At 39.9% G+C, this 17,413-nt stretch overlaps 1 pseudogene; it reads left to right on the forward strand.

Annotated features, from left to right (window-relative positions):
* The first annotated feature begins 100 nt into the window (after positions 1–100).
* LOC141552560 (pre-mRNA cleavage complex 2 protein Pcf11 pseudogene) lies at positions 101–11,630 on the forward strand (annotated as a pseudogene).
* Positions 11,631–17,413: the final 5,783 nt, after the last annotated feature.

The raw sequence follows: 17,413 nt of genomic DNA on the forward strand, positions 1-17,413 counted from the left end.
TATATATGTGTATATGTCTATATATCTATATATCTCCATCCACATCTATGTATCTATATATGTGTTTGTGTATATATATATATACACACATACATGAATCATGAATTACTTATGTGAGGAAGGGTGCTTAGCTATCATTTGGTTAATAAATACATTTTAGTATTTGTATTTCCTACTGCCTGCACAGTTTCAGGTGCTCGTTGTGTGAAAGTTCTGTAGATGCGTGCAAATTTAACAAATTGAAAGTGTATGTGTGTAATTACTCTCAGGGCGGAGCCAAGATGGCGGAGAAGAAACACACGACTCAGTGAACGTCCTCACTCCCTCACAACCAATTAGATAAATTAAGTCTCAAAATTAGCTCAGGACTGATAGATACCACAAGGACTGGAAGCACGACTTACCAGCTGAAGAGAATCTGGAGTTTCAACAGGAAAGGTCAGTTCTCAGGGGAGGAAGAAGAGAGGCCAGCACAGACGGCTGGGTGCTCGCATACTGCGCCCATTGCGCTGGGAAGGGCTCTGGGATCAGAGAAGCCACTGAGGTAAAGGAATCTGGCACAGGCTGTTAGCTCTTCTCTGCTAATTATTTAGCAGTTCAGAAGAGAAAGCCAAAATATTTTAAAACTCAGATTAGATTTTCCCCGATCCTGGGGGTGACTCAGCAGAGACTCGGCACCAGGGGGTGTGGCCTCAGCTACCACCTGAGAATAGTTAAGAGATTGACAAGTGGGTGGATACGGCCCAAGGCAACACACACTGCCTAGTTTAGCTGGAGGGAGTGGAACTCAGCTCCAGGAAGTCCCAGAGAAGCGGAACCTTTGAACTAGGGACCACGGTTTCTGGCAGACACTTCCAGTTTGAGCACAGGGGCTTTTCAAGTCACCTGCTGCAGACATCCACTCCCCACCCGGACACATAGGCTGGGCTTCCTGCTGTCTTTACTGTTCAGCGCCCTCCGCACAGCAGTGCTAAATCACCTCTGAGGCACTTCCAGGGAGGGGGTGGGGAACTCTCTCCCAGAGCTCTATCTTAGCTCAGGCGCAGGAGCCTCTGCATCCATCTGGTCTGGGAGGAAGCTGGTAAAGAAGTAAATAAATAATTTCCTACCCCAGGGACAGACCCCAAAAGATTTTTATAAATATGAGCAAAAAAGCTAGAAAAACCATCGATTCCTTCTATACAGAGAAAGAGCGGGTATCCAACCCCGAGGAAGTTAACAGCAGAGAGTCAGCAGATAATAACCCAAAGGGGAACAATCCCTGCCCCCCATCACATAACTCTCTCCTAGAAGAAACTCTTAAAAAATTGAGGGAGATTGAAGAAAAATGGGGAAAGGAAAGGGAAGCTATGATAGAGAATAACAACGTCCTGAAATTGGAGTTGGAAAAAATAAAGAATTCACAGGAGATGCAGGGAAACAAAATTTATGAATTAGAAAAGGTTAAAAAAACACAGGAAAGTAGGATTTCTGAATTGGAAAAGATAAAAAAGTCTCAAGAAAATAGAATTTCTGAATTGGAATAAGAAAATAATTCTCAAAAAAAAAATTAGGGAAATGGAAAAAAATTCAATAGAGCAAAATAATTCATTTAAAAACGAAATTGGGCATTTACAAAAAGAACTAAAAACTGTGAAAGAAGAAAATAACTCCTTAAAAGTCAGGATGGAACAAATAGAAATGAATGATTCACAGAGAACCCAAGAATCAGTCAAACAAAACAAAAAAAATGAGAAGCTGGAGAACAACGTCAAATACTTACTGGGAAAATCTATAGACCTGGAAAATAGATCTAGGAGAGATAATCTGCGGATTATTGGACTTCCAGAAAACTATGACCAAAAAAAGAGCCTAGATTCTATTTTACAGGAAATTATCAAAGAGAACTGTCCAGAGATAATAGAAACAGAAGGGAAAGTAGATGTGGAAAGAATTCATTGAACTCCTTCTGAAATAGACCCTAACAAAAGAACACCACGGAATATAGTGGCTAAGCTGCAGAATTACCACACAAAGGAGAAAATCCTGCAAGCAGCTAGAAAAAAACAATTTAAATACCAAGGTGCCACAATAAGGGTCACCCAAGATCTGGCTGCCTCCACATTAAAAGATAGAAGGGCCTGGAACCTGATATTCCGTAAGGCAAAAGATCAAGGACTGCAACCAAGAATGAACTACCCAGCTAAGTTTAGCATCTTTTTCCATGGAAGAAGATGGTCATTCAATGAAACAGAGGAATTCTATATGTTTCTAAGAAAAAAACCAGACTTAAACAAAAAATTTGATCTACATCCACAAGACTGAAGAGAAACAGAAAAAGGTACACAGAACCCTTGAGAACTGTAACTCTGTTGTGGGTATATAAAAAATACTCAAGGATAATTTGATTTTACTGATATAAAAGAAAAAAAGGGGGGTGTAGTAAAGGGAAGGAGGTCGGTTCAGAAAAAGGGGAAGGAGTGATAAAAAGAGGGAAACTACATCCCAGGAAGAGGCATAGAAAATACACCATATCTGAGGGAACTTAGTGAGGGGGAGAATCATTGTGTGAATCTTACTCTCATCAGGAGAGGCTCAAAGAGTAAATAATTAACATATTTGTTTTTCAGAGAATTTTCTCTCACCTCATTAAAAGGGGGGAGAGGAAAAGGGAAAAGGAAAAGGAGAATAAGTGAAGGGACTTGGAGGGAGGGGGGAGGGATCCTAAAAAAAAAAAAAAAAGAGGGAGGGTTGCGTGTCACAAGGGGGGTCTGTAAATTAAATATCGGGGAGGGGGATCAGGGGGGTCAAGGGAAAAAAGCATAATCTGGGGATAATACGATGGCAGGAAATACAGAATTAGTAATTTTAACTGTAAATGTAAATGGGATGAACGATCCCATCAAACGGAGACGGATAGCAGATTGGATCAAAAAGCAGAACCCTACAATATGTTGCCTACAGGAAACACACTTAAAGCAGGGAGATACATACAGAATAAAGGTAAAAGGTTTGAACAGAGCCTATTATGCTTCAGGTAAAGCCAAAAAAGCAGGGGTAGCTATCCTTATCTCAGATCAAGCAAAAGCAGAAGTAGATCTCGTTAAAAAAGATAAGGAAGGAAACTATATCCTGCTGAAAGGTAGCATAAATAATGAAGCCATATCAATACTAAACATATATGCACCAAGTGGTATAGCATCTAACTTTCTAAAGGAAAAGTTAAGAGAACTGCAAGAAGAAATAGACAGTAAAACTATAATAGTGGGAGATCTCAACCTTGCACTCTCAGATTTAGACAAATCAAACCACAAAACAAACAAGAAAGAAACTAAAAAAGTAAATAGAATATTAGAAAAACTAGGTATGATAGACCTTTGGAGAAAACTGAATGGCAATAGAAAGGAATATACTTTCTTCTCAGCAGTTCATGGATCCTATACAAAAATTGACCATATATTAGGACATAAAGATCTCAAAATTAAATGTAGGAAGGCAGAAATAATAAATGCCTTCTTCTCAGATCACAATGCAATAAAAGCTACATTCAGTAAAAAGTTAGGGGTAAATAGACCAAAAAGTAATTGGAAACTGAATAATCTCATCTTAAAGAATGACTGGGTGAAAGAGCAAATTATAGAAACAATTAACAATTTCACCCAAGATAATGACAATGATGAGACATCATATCAAAACTTTGGGATGCAGCTAAATCAGTAATAAGGGGAAATTTTATATCTTTAGAGGCTTATTTGAAGAAAATTGAGAAAGAGAAGATTAACGAATTGGGCTTACAACTTAAAAGGCTAGAAAAAGACCAAATTATAAACCCCCAACCAAAAATTAAACTTGAAATACAAAAATTAAAAGGAGAAATCAATAAAATTGAAAGTAAAAAAACTATTGAATTAATAAATAAAACCAAGAGTTGGTTTTATGAAAAAGCCAATAAAATAGATAAACCTTTGGTAAATTTGATCAAAAAAAAAGAAAGAGGAAAATCAAATTGATAGTCTTACAAATGAAAAGGGGGATCTTTCCACCAATGAAGAGGAAATTAGAGAAATAATAAGGAGTTACTTTGCCCAACTTTATGCCAATAAATTTGATAACTTAAGTGAAATGGATGACTTCCTCCAAAAATATAGGCTCCCTAGATTAACAGAGGAGGAGATAAATTGCTTAAATAGTCCCATTTCTTTTTTTTTTTTTTTTTTTTTTTTATTATATATATATATATATATATTTTTTATAATATTATCCCTTGTATTCATTTTTCCAAATTACCCCCCCTCCCTTATTCCCTCCCCCCGACGACAGGCAATACCATACAATTTACATGTGTTACAATATAGTCTAAGTACAATACATGTGTGTGAATATCATTTTCTTGTTGCACAATAAACATTAGAATCCGAAGGTACATGCAACCTGGGCAGACAGATATTAGTGCTAACAATTTACATTCCCCTCCCAGTGTTTCTTCTCTGGGTGTATCTACCTCTGTCCATCATTGATCAACTGGAAGTGAGTTGGATCTTCTTTATGTTGAAGATTTCCACTTCCATCAGAATACATCCTCATATAGTATCGTTGTTGAAGTATACAGTGATCTTCTGGTTCTGCTCATTTCACTCAGCATCAGTTGATTTAAGTCTCTCCAACCCTCTCTGTATTCCTCCTGCTGGTCATTTCTTACACAGCAATAATATTCCATAACCTTCATATACCACAATTTACCCAACCATTCTCCAACTGATGGACATCCGTTCATCTTCCAGTTTCTAGCTACAACAAAAAGAGCTGCCACAAACATTTTGGCACATATATGTCTCTTTCCGCTCTTTAGTATTTCTTTGGGATATAATCCCAGTAGTAGCGCTGCTGGGTCAAAGGGTATGCACAGTTTGATAACTTTTTGGGCATAATTCCAGATTGCTCTCCAGAATGGCTGGATTCTTTCACAACTCCACCAGCAATGTATTAGTGTCCCAATTTCCCCACATCCCCTCCAACATTTTTCATTATTTGTTCCTGTCATCTTAGCCAATCTGACAGGTGTGTAGTGGTATCTCAGAGTGGTCTTAATTTGCATTTCTCTGATCAGTAGTGATTTGGAACACTCTTTCATGTGAGTGGATATAGTTTCAATTTCTTCCTCTGAGAATTGTCTGTTCATATCCTTTGACCATTTATCAATTGGAGAATGGTTTGGTTTCTTATAAATTATGGTCAGTTCTCTATATATTTTGGAAATGAGACCTTTGTCAGAACCTTTGTTTTTAAAAATATTTTCCCAATTTGTTACTTCCCTTCTAATCTTGTTTGCATTAGTATTATTTGTACAGAAACTTTTTAGTTTGATGTAATCAAAATCTTCTATTTTGTGATCAATAATGATCTCTAGTTCTCCTCTGGTCATAAATTCCTTCCTCCTCCACAAGTCTGAGAGGTAGATTATCCTCTGTTCCTCTAATCTATTTATTATCTCCCTCTTTATGCCTAAATCATGGACCCATTTTGATCTTATCTTGGTATATGGTGTTAAGTGTGGATCCATATCTAATTTCTGCCATACTAATTTCCAGTTTTCCCAACAGTTTTTTCCGAATAATGAATTTTTATCCCTAATGTTGGAATCTTTGGGTTTGTCAAAGATTAGATTGCTATAGATGTACCCTTTTTTGTCCTTTGTATCTAATCTGTTTCACTGATCTACCGGTCTTAAATAGTCCCATTTCAGAAAAAGAAATAGAACAAGCTATTGATCAACTCCCCAGGAAAAAATCCCCAGGGCCAGATGGATTCACATGTGAATTCTACCAAATATTTAAAGAACAATTAGCCCCAATGTTATATAAATTATTTGAAAAAATAGGGGATGAAGGAGTCCTACCAAACTCCTTTTATGACACAGACATGGTACTGATACCTAAACCAGGTAGATCGAAAACTGAGAAAGAAAATTATAGACCAATCTCCTTAATGAATATTGATGCTAAAATCTTAAATAAGATATTAGCAAAAAGACTTCAGAAAATCATCTCCAAGATAATACACTATGATCAAGTAGGATTTATTCCAGGAATGCAGGGCTGGTTTAATATTAGGAAAACTATTAATATAATTGACCATATTAATAATCAAATTAATAAGAACCATATGATCATCTCAATAGATGCAGAAAAAGCATTTGACAAAATCCAACATCCATTCCTACTAAAAATTCTTGAGAGTATAGGAATAAATGGACTATTCCTTAGAATAATCAGGAGCATATATTTAAGACCTTCAGTAAGCATAATATGCAATAGAAATAAACTGCAACCTTTCCCAGTAAGATCAGGAGTGAAACAAGGTTGCCCACTATCACCATTACTATTCAATATAGTACTAGAAACGCTAGCCTCGGCAATAAGAGCCGAGAAAGAGATCCAAGGAATTAGAGTAGGAAATGAGGAAATTAAACTATCACTTTTTGCAGATGACATGATGGTATACTTAGAGAACCCCAAAGACTCTGCTAAAAAGCTACTAGAAATAATTCAAAATTTCAGCAAAGTGGCAGGATACAAAATAAATCCACATAAATCCTCGGCATTTTTATATATCACTAACAAAATGCAACAGCAAGAGATACAAAGAGAAATTCCATTCCAAACAAATGTTGAGAGTATAAAATATTTGGGAATCCATCTACCAAAGAAAAGTCAGGAATTATATGAGAAAAATTACAAAACACTTGCCACAAAAATAAAATCAGATTTAAATAATTGGAAAGACATTCAGTGCTCTTGGATAGGCCGAGCGAATATAATAAAGATGACAATAATCCCCAAACTAATCTATTTATTTAGTGCTATACCAATCAGACTCCCAAGAAACTATTTCAATGACCTAGAAAAAATAACAACAAAATTCATATGGAAGAATAGAAGGTCGAGAATTGCAAGGGAACTAATGAAAAAAAACTCAGAGGAAGGTGGTCTAAGTGTACCTGATCTAAAGCTATATTATATAGCAGCAGTCACCAAAACCATTTGGTATTGGCTAAGAAATAGACCGGTAGATCAGTGGAACAGATTAGATACAAAGGACAAAAAAGGGTACATCTATAGCAATCTAATCTTTGACAAACCCAAAGATTCCAACATTAGGGATAAAAATTCATTATTTGGAAAAAACTGTTGGGAAAACTGGAAATTAGTATGGCAGAAATTAGATATGGATCCACTCTTAATACCGCATACTAAGATAAGATCAAAATGGGTCCATGATTTAGGCATAAAGAATGAGATCATAAATAGATTAGAGGAACAGAGGATAGTCTACCTCTCAGACTTGTGGAGGAGGAAGGAATTTATGACCAGAGGAGAACTAGAGATCATTATTGATCACAAAATAGAAGATTTTGATTACATCAAACTAAAAAGTTTCTGTACAAACAATACTAATGCAAACAAGATTAGAAGGGAAGTAACAAATTGGGAAAAAATTTTTACAGTTAAAGGTTCGGATAAAGGCCTCATTTCTAAAATCTATAGAGAACTGACCCTAATTTATAAGAAATCAAACCATTCTTCAATTGATAAATGGTCAAAGGATATGAACAGACAATTCTCAGATGATGAAATTGAAATTATATCCACTCACATGAAAGACTGTTCCAAATCATGCTGATCAGAGAAATGCAAATTAAGACCACTCTGAGATACCACTACACACCTGTCAGATTGGCTAAGATGACAGGAACAAATAATGATGAATGTTGGAGGGGATGTGGGAAAACTGGGACACTGATACATTGCTGGTGGAGTTGTGAAAGAATCGAGCCATTCTGGAGAGCAATCTGGAACTATGCCCCAAAAGTTATCAAACTGTGCATACCCTTTCATCCAGCAGTGCTAGTACTGGGCTTATATACCAAGGAAATACTAAAGAGGGGAAAGGGACCTGTATGTGCCAAAATGTTTGTGGCAGCCCTTTTTGTAGTGGCCAGAAACTGGAAAATGAACGGATACTCATCAGTTGGAGAATGGTTGGGTAAATTGTGGTATATGAAGGTTATGGAATATTATTGTTCTGTAAGAAATGACCAGCAGGAGGAATACAGAGAGGCTTGGAGAGACTTACATCAACTGATGCTGAGTGAAATGAGCAGAACTAGGGGATCATTATACACTTTAACAATGATACTGTATGAGGACGAATTCTGATGGAAGTGGAAATCTTCAACATAAAGAAAAACCAACTCACTTCCAGTTGATCAATGATGGACATAAATAGCTACACCCAGAGAAGGAACACTGGGAAGTGAATGTAAACTATTAGCAATACTGTCTATCTACCCAGCTTACTTATACCTTCGGAATCCAATTCTTACCATGAAACAAGAAAATTGGATTTACACACATATATTGTACCTAGGTTATACTGTAACACATTTAATATGTATGGGATTGCCTGTCATGTAGGGGAGGGAGTAGAGGGAGGGAGGGGAAAATTTGGAAAAATGAATACAAAGGATAATGTTATAAAAAAATTACTCATGATATATACTGTCAAAAAATTATAAATATAAAATTAATTTTTAAAAAAAGATACTAAGGATATTTAAGAGGTATTACAAGGGTAAAACTGACAGGTTCTGGCAAAAGATTGGATGGGGTGGTGTTAGGATTACAAGGTGATAACTCAGGTTGTCTAAACAATTCTCTGGCTCAGAGTTCACACCTTTAGGAGTTTACACCTTTAGACTTCTGAAAAGGAGTTTACACCTTTAAAGGGAGTTTACACCTTCAAAGGAAGTTTACACCTCCAAAGGGAGTTTACACCTCCAAAGGGAGTTTACACCTCCAAAGGGAGTTTACACCTCCAAAGGGAGCAATTTCATTGGCTGAAGGAGTTCCCACAAGCCCCTGGGAGTTCTCCCAAGCCCATTCTCTGCTAGCATAAAAGAAGGCAACACTGAGTCTGAGAGTCACTCTAGACTGGGAGAACCTTCAGGGAAGCTGGAGGAGATTCAAAGCCAGGATTCAGGGAGAAGAGGATTCCAGATTCTACCTTCACTCTGGCTAGAGGCTCCAGAACCCTCCCAAGAAACCTGCTATCAGAGAAAAGGATTCTCAGAGGATTTCAACTGAGAGCCTCTCAGAACATTACAATTGGCGCCCAACGTGGGGCAAAGACTTTGGCTCATCCTGACAAAGGCTGATTCTGAGCCCTTCAGACTGAGCTAGCCCGGACCTTTCTCTTTTGGCACCTGAACAGGGACTTGAACCCTGGACCCTCAGAAGAGCAAAGGTCTCCATTCAGTGAGCGTTTTGCACTTGAGACCTAGATATGAAGACTCAGAGAAAACATTTGCAGGCAGCCCGGCATCAAGATATTCAAGCAGACAAGAATACAAGAAAGCAGAGACTCACAGCATTACTTGAAGATGAGAGATTATTTGATGGAGCTTCTAGGCCATCTGTAGCAAGGAGAGATGGCCCAACTAAAAGGATTTTTGAAGGACCTAATAAGCCAAACCCGAGAATTGATGGACCCCCAACACCCGCTTCTCTTCGGTTTCAAGGCTCACCAGGACAGAGGGGGGGAGGGGGGCCCATGAGGTTTGAAGGACCACAAGGTCAGCTAGAAAGTGGGTGCCCTTTGAGATTTGAAGGTCCTCAAAGACCAGGAGGGACTCCTTTGAGGTTTAAAAGGCCACTTAGACAGGCAGGAGGAGGTGGCTTAAGGTTTAAAGGAGCTGTTGGTTTGCAGTTTGAGGGTCCCACAGGTGGTTTGAGGTTTGAGGGCCCTGCTGGCCAGAATGTGGGTGGTCTTAGATTTGAGGGACGTCATTGTCAGCCTGTAGGTGGAATGAGATTTGAGGGGAGCCATAGTGCATCAGGAAGCAGAATTAGGTTTGAGGGACCCCATGGTCAGCCAGGTGGTAGAATCATATTTGAAGGCCCTTTGCTCCAGCAAGGTGGTAGAATGAGATTTGAGGGTCCTTCTGTACAAGGAGGTAGTATGAGATTTGAAGGACCATTAGGCCAAGGTGGTCCAAGATTTGAGGGGTGTCATGTTTCAAGATTTGATGGTCAGTCAGGTCAACCATCTCTCTTGCCAAGATCTAAGGGCTTGCACGGTCAATATGGTCCTGAGTTTGAAAGAACTCCTGGTCAACAGGGCTCACAAAGGTTTGATGGGCCACCTGGTCAGCAGGTACAACCAAGATTGGGGCCTCAGGGATTTGATGGTCCACAACACCTGCAAGCATCAAGATTTGATATTCCTCTTGGTCTTCAAGGTGCAAGGTTTGACAATCATTCTTCACAGAGACTTGATGACAGTGACTCTTTTAGTCACACTGGCCCATATAATGACCCTCCTAACAGTGCGTTGAATGCACCATCGCAAGGAAGACAGCTCCAAAGACATGAGCAAGTGTTTGATTCACCTCAGGAACCAAATTTTGATGGACCACATGGCCCTGGAGCGCAAAAGTTCTCAAATCCACTGAACAGAGCATCTGGACATTATCTTGAGGAAAAGAATCCTCAGGGTCCTCAGTATGGAAACTTTGGTAATCTGCCCACACCAACTGCACTTGGGAATATTCAGCCATCTCAGCAGCTTGTCTCTGGAGTTACTCAGCCTGTATCTTTTGGACAAGGACAGCAGTTTTTACCAGTTCATGCACAAAATCCTGGTACTTTTGTTCAGAATTCAGCAGGTGCTCTTCCAAGAGCATATCCTGATAATCATCTCAGCCAGGTTGATGTGAATGAACTCTTCTCAAAACTGCTAAAAGCAGGAATACTGAAATTATCCCAACCTGATTCAGCAACAACTCAAGGAAATGACGTTGCTGCACAGCCTCCTCCTGAGGAAAAAGGAGAAGCTCCAAGTGAACATCAAGATGTTCCTGACCTCACTAATTTCACAGTTGAAGAATTGAAACAGCGTTATGCTAGTGTTATAAACCGCCTGTATACTGGTATCCAGTGTTCTTCTTGTGGACTGAGGTTTACATCCCAGGCTGACGATTATGCACACCACTTGGACTGGCATTACCGACAAAATAGAGCTAAAAAGGATGTTAGCAGAAAAGTTACACATAGGGGGTGGTACTGCAGTGTAACGGACTGGATAGAATTTGAGGGAATAGCTGATGAGGAACATGCAAAGAGCCAGGTTTTTGAAAAACTACATGAAGAGGTTCTGTTGAAAAACCAAGAAGCTGTTAAAGAAAAGGAGTTTCAGAGTGTCCCTGCTGGACCCGCTGGGGCAGGTGAGAGCTGTGAAATATGTCAGGAACAATTTGATCAATACTGGGATCAAGAGGAAGAGGAATGGCATCTTAAAAATGCTATCCGAGTAGATGGAAAGACTTACCATCCATCATGTTATGAAGATTATTAAAATACATCTTCATTAGATTGTACACCAACTCCCAGCAAGTATTCTTTTTTTGACAATGTTTAAGGGATTTTGTTGAAAATCCCTTGAACATGGTCAAAAAAAAAAAAAAATTGCAGGAACCTTGTGACAGTTCCAAAGTTAAAGAAGAACCAGTTGATATCACACCAGCTTGTACAGATGATAGCGTAGATTCAGCTAATGAAATTAAAACAGAATCTGATACAGTTGAGTCAGTTTAAATAAAATAAGAGGCATGGTTTTCTTTTAAAAAAATACAAAAAGGAGCTGCTGTGTTATAGTTGAATCTGGAAGGGAGAGAATTTTTATACATGTGTATGTATATCTCTATCTATCTACATCTCTATCTATCTATATATGTGTATATACATGAATTACTTAGGTGAGGCAGGGTGCTTAGCTATCATTTGGTTAATAAATACATTTTAGTGTTTGTATTTCCTACTGCCTCCACAGTTTCAGGTGCTCGTTGTGTGAAAGTTCTGTAGATGTGTGCAAATTTAACAAATTGAAAGTGTATGTGTAAAATATGTATAATTTTCACTTGTGGAACTGTAAATTATAAATAAAAATATTTTTGCTATCCAGGGTTTGGGAATGTTTATGCACATCAACACATAAAGACAGTGTTTCTGGACTTAGTATTGGGTGGAATTAAATAGCAACTTCAGCATAGACTATTTTTTTAAACTAGAAGCCTCCCATGATTAAAAAAGAAAAGAACAATAACCAAACGAACCTTAAGTTAATTTTCATCCTTCAAAAGGGGATAATCAGCACTGCAGGGCCTTTCTGAAATAGTAAAGTCTAGATTTCAAAAAAAAAAAAAAAAAAAAAAAAAAAGATTTTCAGGCTCCCTTTCAATGGGGGCTTCCCCTCCTCTGAGGAGGTTTTCTCAAGCCTTTATGCTCTGAGAAGGAAGGCCACTGCCTCCTAGACTGGGAGCTGAGAAGTACCCCTGGGGAGAACCAAACTAGGGACTCGGTTCCCTAGGAACTGCAACTGGAGGGGGGAGGGTGAGAGCATCCTTTCAAGGCTATCCAGGCCATCCCCAAGAGCCTGCTCCTGGCCCAGCAGCCCACTCCTCTCCCTTGCCTCTTCCTTCTCCTTTGGGTCCCAGGGAGCCCTTCCCTGAGCCAGCTCTCCTCGCCAGGGTCAGGGGCAGTCTCCTGGGCAAACAGAGAGATCCAGGGCAGTGCTGCAGCCAGCTGCTTCTTCTGGATCGGCTCCAGGCTGCTTTTAGAAGTTATGGTTCCCCCCAAACCTGCGGTCCTCGGGAGTCCTCACACCAGCTCCTCACTGCCTTGGTTGGGAATTTCCTCCAGAATCCCGTGGTGCAGCTGGATGCGCCAACCTCCGGCTCTAACATTCATTGTGCCTTTCACGGTCCCACCCAGATCCAGCCTCCTCTACTTCTCTCAGTCAGTGAGCGGGATCCTGCCCGGGATGTCACAGACACCCTGGTGTCCAGCTTGGTGAGGGGGAGCCTGGGAGCGGTCGTCTGAGCAGGAAGGGATTCTTGAGACTGGGAGGAAGAAAATGAGGGTGAAGTTGTATGTTCTCAAGGACAGAGCTTGCTTGCCCAGGTGTCCATCTGGGAAAGACCCATCAAACCTAGGTAGACCAGAAACCGTGAACCTGGAGAACTGGCTGGGGCTATCCAAAGGAGACTTTGGCCCCACAGAGGCATTTGCAGGACTGGGAAAGACCAATCAAACCTCAGGCCAACCAGAGACCTGGAACCACAAAAAGTGCCCGAGGCTGTCCAAAAGAGACTTCGGCCCTATAGAGATGTTGACAGGACTGGCCCAAGACTGTGGCAGGTCTGGGGTCCTTTGTTCTCTCTCACACCCAATCCGGGCCTTCTGACTTGGACGCCTCTCCTGGGCTTTCACTCTCGGTCTCTGAGAATTTGGACCTGCCATTTATGTTGGATCCCACCCTGGCTCGCTCCCAAGCTGGCTCAGTGCACAGATCTATTTGGGTTGGCCCCAGGACCCGCCCTCAAGCAGCACCTCACACAATGTCCTCCCGGGGAGCCCCAAATGGATCCTCCGTCCATGAGAAGGAAGGCTCGCCACATGGGCTCATCCATGGACATAGAACCTCCGGGACACAGAACAGCAGAGCTGGAAGGTCTTGGAACAGAAGATGGAGAGAGAGGGAAGAAATTGGCTCCCAAGGGCAGGAAACAGCATCTTTGCAAAGGAGTTTAGACCCAGGCCCTGATGAGAGCCGGGTCTGGCTGGAGGGTGACAGAGCCCAAGGGCTGGGGAAGATGGGGCTGGGGGCGCACTCTTTAATGTGGCACAGATTCTAAAAAAGGCATCATGCTGGGGAGGGGGATCCTCCCCCTCAGGGGATAAGAAATAAATTCTTACATCTGTAAGCAGCCATCTGACTTTTCATGGCAGGCACAAATCCAGAAGGGTTAGCAGAAAGATGGAGAGTGTCAGAGTTGGTCCTCAATTTCCCCGTCTCTCAAAAGGGGTCAGTAAACTCCACCCTGGGCCTCTATGGGGCTCCACAGTGGACAGCCTGGAGACTGGAGGCAGGGAGGCTCATCTTCCCGAATTCAATTCTGGCTTCTGACGCTTAGTAGCTGTGTGATATTGGGCAAGTCTCTCCACCTTGTTCTCCTCTGTTTCCTCATCTGTGAAGTGAGCTGGAAATGGCAAAGCCCCCCGAGATGTCCACCGAGAAAACCCCAAATGGGATCAGAGCAAATCACAAATCGTGCTTCATGAGGATCATGAGCATGAACACAGAAGAAAATGCTTTGTCCCTCATGTGCCATAATGAGAGCTGAAGGTTTCCCATTTCTGTCTTCGGCTCATTGTGCAGGTGAGGCAAATGAGAAACAGGGACAAGGGACTTTCCCAGTGTCACCCGGCCAGGAAGTGTCTGAGACCAGATTTGAACTGGGGAAGAGTCTTCCAGGACCAAGCCAAGTCCTCTGTGCACTACGGCATCCCCTAGCGGCCATCTAGAGTAGATCAATCACTTTACTGTAGCTGTGAGAAGTCAGGTTTTAAGCTGACAAGCAGAAAGGGGCCAGGAGAATACTTCTGCTACTTCTCACTTTTTCCTCAGGTCAGTGGGTTTTGCTAAGTATTCAGGATGGCTTTGTGGGGTACGCTAGAACCCGGCTGCTGGTGATGCTGCCAGATGGGAGTCCTGTAGGTTGGGATAAATTAACCCACTAGGTATCGATCATTATATGACATGGATTAAGTGCGGGGATAGATTTACGCTTAGTTAGGCTTATGGTAACTTGTGTTAGAGACAGAGGGAGAGAACTGTGGTCTCCACACCCCCCACTCCCCATGAATGTGTGAGGAGAACCCCGCTCTGAGACCCGCATCCCTGGGCTTCTCTGCCCTCTCACCTAAGGTTCAAAACTTCTCCCGCAACTTCCAGAGTCCTGCTGATGAGCATCTCCTTTAATCCATCTAAGATTTCCCCCATTTTGCAGCTGACCGATCATGAACACGTGACTATCATGGACATATAACACCCTTTAATGGCCTCTGAATGTATCAATAAACCCCAGACTGTGAGCAAAGGAATTCTTGATCAAAAGGGAGGTTGTTGAGTCAATTGTTAAGGACTACGAGTCCCTCTAATAAAATGACACACTCTGATCTCTGCCTCAGTTGCCTTTGTGACAGGTCATTTTTTTTTGGTCCACATTGTTGGCGATTGGTGAAATACAAAGTGCAGATCTCAGCCCCTTTAGTCTGTGGTCTCCAATGGACCCCCCAAAATAGCACTCCCCAGACATCTCCCACAAGAAAGACTGTCTAGGATTTTACAGAATCACATCAGATTCTGCAAGATACAGGTAAGCCTCCCCAAACTGCAGGTGATGAGTCTGACTTTATGTCTAAATGCCTTTTTACTTTGATTTTGAAACTTGGACAGACAAGAGAGAGTGGGGTTCTCTGGAGCACTATGGTCAGTGAGGTCCCAGCTTTTGGGCATGACTGAACAATAAGCACAACAATGAAGTTGTGCATTTATGCTATGCCAGTGATTAGCTGGGCCAGATCCTGGGTGCAAGGATGAGGAAGGTTGCCTTTTTCAATCAATCCCTGTCTAAGATCAGGCAGAGCTTTTAAGAGCACTAAACTAGGGGGGCTTGAAAAAAACAGGCAAATTCAAAGCTATTATGCCAACTTAGCCCCATTCAGAGGCCCTTTCCACACTCTACATCTTCACTAAACAAGGGAATGTTTTCATTGTTAATAAATAATTATTTTGAATTACTTTGAATTAAATAAATCTTTATTTATTTAATAAATAATCAAATAAAAATAAATAAGTAAATAAAATGATGCATAAATGAATAAAATTAATAAATAAATAGATAAATAGAAATAAATAATAAATAAATGAATGAATGATGAATCAGCTGAGAAATAAATAAATAATGAAGAAATGATAAAAATAAATAAATGAATAGAATGAATAAATAAGAACAAAATAAATAAAGATGAAAATAAGTAAAAATTAAAAATTAATTTAAATTAAATAAAAATAAAATTATAATTTTATAATAAATGTTATTATAAATAAATCAATCTCACTCAGAACTGTTTAAAGAAAAAGGAAGGCTATGAAGGCCGAAGGTTTCATGGCAGCGTCAATGAACCCAAAGGGCAAAATGGTAATAGACTTTGGGGGTCACTGACACAGAATCTAATTAGATACTTAAATTGGTGACTAAGAACTAATTTAAAGATCAAGATTTGACCTCTAACTTCTCAACTCTCAACAAAACCTGTCACCATCATTTTTGATCAATAATTTTGATCAATGATTCCAAAGTGGTTTAAAGGGTGTACTTTTAAAAAGCTTAAAGAGGATAACTTGTGTATTGCAGAGTATAAATAATGTAAATGTGGATTTTTTGTTTAAGATCACCTTCAGTGTCCAAAGGGACAGAGCTAGGGCAAGTTAGAATTCATTTATTTTTTATTGCTTGCTGCTTCTAAACAACCAACTTGAGAAGACTGAGAAAATCCTGTTATTGATTCAACATTGGGGATTCCCAGAGTGAAGGAGCATCTCATGTAAACCCAGAGAGAGTGAAAATTTGTATTAAAACTATGAAGTGACTAAAAGATAAAAACAATTCTATATTTCTGGTTAAGGCCATCATAAGTCAGGGTAAGAGTGGCTGAAGACTGAATTTTACCAGAACATAGACAGTGGGTTAAATTAAAAACAAACAAACAAACTAAAGAAATGGACATGACTTCTGAGTAATTTTTTAAAAATAGACCAAAAATTATACCTGCAGTCTCCAGAGAGTTTTTCCAGTAGTACAATTTCTATTAGCTCTGATTAATATTTCTGTTCATGTTTTTAATTAAAGCAGATACTTAAAATCACGAAATTATTATGCTACAAATCAAAGGATCTTTTTAATGCAAGCTATTGTTAATCATTTAACACTGAGATGAATTTTATTGTAGATCATAAAGAATAGTCACATGCTTTACTATCAAAGGTATAGTGAAATTGATATAACAGTTCTAAGCTACTCATATGTCAATTTAATTTATATTTAATTGGATCAATGTGAGGTGCACAATGATATCCCAAAAGTTGAAGTGTCACCTTCTCTTTTCTTTCTTCCCCCCCCCCCAGGCTGGGGTTAAGTGACTTGCCCAGGGTCACCCAGCTAGGAAGTGTTAAGTGTCTGAGATCAGATTTAAACTCAGGTCCTCCTGAATTCAGGGCTGGTGCTCTATCCACTGAGCCACCTAGCTGCCCCATCACCTTCTCTTTTCAAAGTAATTCGATTTTGAAAAGTAAAAGTAAAAGCTGATTGAGAAAATGGATCTTGATCCTTGAAATTCTGGCAATTGGTGATTGTTGATATTAGTGACAATACATTTATATTGATTTGGTTTTATCCAAAAAATTAAATTGGAGTAAGAAGGATTTCCCTTCACTTAAAATCACTATAAAATTAAAATTTTATATATATATATAT

Source organism: Sminthopsis crassicaudata, chromosome 2 (genome assembly GCF_048593235.1).
Source record: "Sminthopsis crassicaudata isolate SCR6 chromosome 2, ASM4859323v1, whole genome shotgun sequence".
Classification (NCBI taxonomy): domain Eukaryota; kingdom Metazoa; phylum Chordata; class Mammalia; order Dasyuromorphia; family Dasyuridae; genus Sminthopsis; species Sminthopsis crassicaudata.